The sequence below is a fragment of the Penaeus japonicus genome, unplaced genomic scaffold (genome assembly GCF_977035675.1).
Source record: "Penaeus japonicus unplaced genomic scaffold, GWHDUDI00000001_assembly GWHDUDI00000014, whole genome shotgun sequence".
NCBI classification, from domain to species: Eukaryota; Metazoa; Arthropoda; class Malacostraca; order Decapoda; family Penaeidae; genus Penaeus; species Penaeus japonicus.
Genome location: NW_028234416.1, coordinates 1,817,582 through 1,822,581, shown reverse-complemented (window position 1 = coordinate 1,822,581; position 5,000 = coordinate 1,817,582).

Genomic DNA, 5,000 nt, shown 5'->3' with positions numbered 1-5,000 from the left:
TTAAGGGCTGCCAGGGTTGAGTCACGGGGTTCCGTGGGAGCGTGAGGCTAGGCGGGGCATCTCAGTGACGTCACAGCTGAGGAGCGGGCGCGCGGTATATCTTGCTAGGGCAGGAGGGTTGCCATTAGCACCTCCAGTTAAAGGTTTCTCTTTTGGCTTTATTAGATTTCATATTGCTTCTACTATTGCTTGCACATGGATGAGTCTTAACTGCGTGACGTGTTACAACACGCGGCTGGGGATTTAATTGTTTTCTGTTTCCAACTGGAACTTGCTCTTCATCGGGAAGGGTATCGTTGTTGGAGGGGCGTGTGCAAGGGGCGATTAATAGTAGTATCACATCAGTAGGTACAGAAGGCCTTGTTCCAGTGCATGACCTACCGGAAGTTATAGAACGTTTCGTTCGCGATCTTTTGCAAGACTCAAGCGTTGACCCAGAGTTGCCTGGGGCGATAGATTTTATTATGCAGTGGTTTGTAGAATATAGGAAGGCGTCCGGGGATTAAATAGCCGCCCAGGCAGTGTTAGGGATTTTGCCGTCGGCAACTGATACCTCTGTGGTAGCGGGTGGCAATACAGAAGCGGACGACCGGGAGATTATAAATTGGCCAGAAATTAGTGAGGCTGAAGCAGGATCAGAGTTTATGCCGAAAGGGGATATCAAGACAGAGGCAACCACTATGGCAGGGGGGGTCTCGAAAGATGACTTGATGATCATGGTAGACCAGCGTAAGAAGAACCCTGTAAATGACGTGAAGAACAAGCTGCCATTTTTCGAGGGTTGTGACACGGTAGATAAAGAGGCTTCACAGAATCTCGAGTGGTGGCTATCTTTGATAGAGGACCTGACGAGGGGAGATCAGTGGGACGATTCGGGTCGAATCAACCTGGCTCTGGAGCGTCTGCGGGAGGAGCCTCTTCGTACATGGAAGCTCTGGCGAGCAGCAAACGCCGATGATGTTTGGTGTCCTCTGAAGGAACGGCTGTTGCGGATTCACGACGCGAAGCCGTGTATGAGTACGCTTTTGGCACGATTCTCGGATATGAGGCGGAAGGAGGGAGAGGGGGTTCCTTCATTCTTCAACCGTTTGGATCAGGTCGCCAGAGAGTTGATAGGATTTGATAAGAACCAGGAACGCATCATCATGGGGATTTATGGTTAAAAGCTTGCTAGGGATTTGCCTGCTTCATTTGTACAGAAACACACTTTCCAGGATATCGTGTTGCTGGACCGGCTTCTCGAGCTATACAACTCTTGGGCGTCAGATCACCCCGAGTTAGTGGCAGACTTTAAGGTAAAGGGCTCGGGAGGCACACGGTCGGGGGCAGTGGCTGCATCTACGAGAGTGCCAGATCAAGATCCAGTAAAGAGGGAGGGAAAGGCCTTCAGCTAAGGAAAGGGTCTGGCGGCCTCATCGTCCCCTCAGGAGAGCCAGAAAAAGAGGAAGGGGCCTTCTCCTGCAGTGAAGAAGGAGGCAGCTCATTCTGGTAGTGCTTCCACTTGCATTTTTTGTGGAGATATGGGTCACTCCTTGAATGATTGTGCTGCACTTATAAGGGGAATAAGGGAAGGGATGTTTGGACCACGGGCTCAGCCACAGATTAAGTGTTCGTATTGTTCATGCTATGGTCACGGGGTTGAGACTTGTAAAATTTTCCAGAGACATCTACGGGATTTGCAGAGACCGTCACCGGCTGGAGTTCAGGGGCCGCCGCTGGATAAAGAGTTGGCCGCCGGTAGAGAGGGAGAGGAGACCAGGGAATATGCTCTGTTTTTTCTATTGTCAACAGCCCGGGCATATGAAGATACATTGTCCGGTAAGGCTAAAAAAGATGAAGGGAAGACAGAGCTTACAGCCTCCCCATCCAAAAAACGGCGACGGTCAGGGGAACGTGTAGATGGGTTTCCGACGGATGCAGAGACTGCTTATCACGGGTTACGTGGGAAGTCAACAGTAGGTGCATCAGTTTCCTCGATACAGAGAGGTAGGGTTATAACCGTACAGTCTTTTGGTGCGGGGTTACTTCTTTTTGACCTATTTGTTTTTGGTGAACTTACTAAGGTCGTGTTTGATACAGCAGGAGAATGTTCATTAGTTTGCAGCGATTTTCTGCAAGGAAGTAATATAGATGTCAGGGATTCCAATCTCAAAGTTAGGTGGGGAGGTGTCACCGACATAGGCCAGGTGGGGGAGGTGGATATCCCTCTGGATTTTCGGTCGGTAAAGGTTTGGCATTCCTTTTTAGTGGCGGATGCGTGGAATTTGCCGGGGAAGCTTCTTTTAGGGTGTGATTTCATTCGAAAGCATGTGGATGTGGTATGGAGTCCTCCTAAGGATGGATCTGTTGCTACTGAATTATGTGGTTGTAGGGGACGCCCTGTAACCAGTCCAGAGAGGCCGAGTCCGGGGACGCCTGGTGCGTCGGCCCCTGGGGGAGCAAACAGACCAGATGAGGAGGCACTCAAAGCTGAGGTGGAGGGCATTGTAGATAGTGGTATAGCTTATAGTGGGGTAGCTACGTTAAGAGAAAGCCAGGTTTTGGAAGCACAGTCGTGCGGTGTTTTAGATTTAGAGCTCAGTGGAGATGGAAAGGTTCCAGGGAGGATAGATTCCATATTATTCATTCCACGGGAGTTAGCTGGCTTAAGACTTTCGGAAGGGATAGTCGGGGTACGACGGACCGGAAATAGTCTTTGGTTCAGGGTTCCTTATGCAGTAGAGGAGGATGTTCCTGTTGAGGTAGATACAACGGTCTGCATAGGGGACGTCGTCGGATTGCAAAAACGCCAATCTGACGAGGTTGTAGTCGCGATAGGGGCTGTCAGTTCTAGCATAAGTACTATGGATTATATGGTAGTTAGGTTGTTAGAAGAAGTGGATGGCTGGTTCGCGAGGGGTTCAAAGGAACATGACATGATATCAGGATTGGTTCGGGAATTTCCTAGAGTGTTTTCTTTGGATGATGAACCATTGGTGATCTCAGATCATTTCTTTCATGAGGTCAGGGCTGAGGGACCACCTATTTTTAAGAAGTCATATCCAATCCTTTTGAAGTATAGAGAGGAGATTAGGCGCCAAATCGAGGATATGATGGCTCAGGGGGTTATTTCGCCTTCAAGGTTCCCTTATAATAGCCCATTAGTACCCGTGAAGAAGAAATATGGGAGTTTGAGGCTGTGCTTGGATTTTAGTTATTCCAGATGATAGATATCCACTGCCTCACATAGACACAATCCTGCATCAAATCCCTTAGACACCGCAAAGCAGGGACATGACGGCTTTCTCGACGCCAGACAGACATTACCATTACAATGTGTTACCGTTTGGTTTGAAGGATGCTCCAGCATCTTTCCAACGTATCATAAACCAAGCTCTCACCGGATTAGTAGGGGAGGTCGGGTTTGTGTATTTAGACGATATTGTCGTACTAGGTGATTCGTGGGAAGAACACTGTGAAAATTTGAGGGCAGTGCTGGTACGGTTGCAAGAAGCAAACCTAGCACTGAAGCTATCTAAATGTGTGTTTTTTAAACCCCAGGTTGATTATTTGGGACACATTATCTCGGCAGAAGGGGTGAAACCTCAACCAAGAAAGGTTCAGACATTGAGAGAATATCCCCTCCCGCTTACCGTACGCGATTTGCAGGCATTTTTAGGTGCTACAAATTATTATCGCAAGTTCATTGAGGGGTTCGCAGGCATAGCGAGACCATTAGTTGACCTGACCAGAGGGATTCGGTCTGCTGATAATAAGAGTAAATTAAAGTGGAGCCCTGAGGCAACAGAAGCATTTGAGATTTTGAAAATGACTCCGAGTGAGGACATAGTGTTAAGTTTCCCAGATTTCAGCCGAGCATTTGTTCTGGCCACTGACGCCAGCAAGTTCGCAATTGGGGGGGTCCTACAGCAAAGGGGCGATGATGGAGCACTAAGACCTTTGTCATATTTCAGTCGAGTGCTGAAGGGGCCGGAGCTGAATTATAGTACGATTGAGCGAGAGGCATTAGCAATAGTTTATGGGCTATTATATAGTGTATATACAAATATCTATGGAGTTAAAGTTTACAGGGTAGTGGTACCGGACGACTTTAAAGAGACTGCGTTGCGGCTGGCACATAGTCAACCTATCTCAGGCCACGGAGGAATAACAGCTACTCTGGTTAGACTGGAAAAGTTTGCATTCTTAAAGGGAATGAAAGATGCGGTGCGAAAATTTTGCAGCAAGTGTGAGGTTTGCCTGCGTTGTAAACCCGGGAGGGAGGTATCAGCTCCGTTATTACACTACCCGGAAGTCACTGAACCGTTTCAGAGGGTCCATATGGATATAGTCGGACCTTTTCCGGGGGCAGGGGGAATTAAGTACATCCTTACTGTAGTGGATGCTCTGACCAAATATCTCTATGCAGCCCCTTTGAAGACAAAAGAGGCATCTGAGGTGGCGAGGGCGTTCATCGAGACAGTAGTGTTAAATGAAGGGGCCCCAGGACATGTAACAGATGGTGGAGGAGAGTTCGTAAATGAACTATTTAAGGAGTTATGTGTACAATTGCATATAAACAAGCATGTCATCACTCCTTACCATCCTAGTTCAAATGGCCAGGTAGAAAGAGTAAATGGTGTTTTAACAAAGATTCTGCGGACCTTAGTTTGGGATAACCCAAGTAGTTGGAATGTGATGTTGCCTATGGCTATCCTAGCATACAACACTGCATATCACCGGATAATTAAGGATTCCCCATTCTTTGCCCTGAAACACCGTGACCCGAAGTGGCCATATATATTATTCTCCAAAGAGACAGTCCCATGGTATAATTTGGAAAATTATTCCAAAGAACTTAGGGTGATAGGTAGTAAAGTTTTTAAACGCTGCCAGCATCACATTGAAGAGGAAATTAAGAGGAGGCCTCGCGATAGGCCTCAGACCAGGCACCTTCCAGTCGAGGAGGGTGATCGAGTGTATGTTCAGGCAGTGCCAAAGCCTGGGATAAGTAAAAAGGT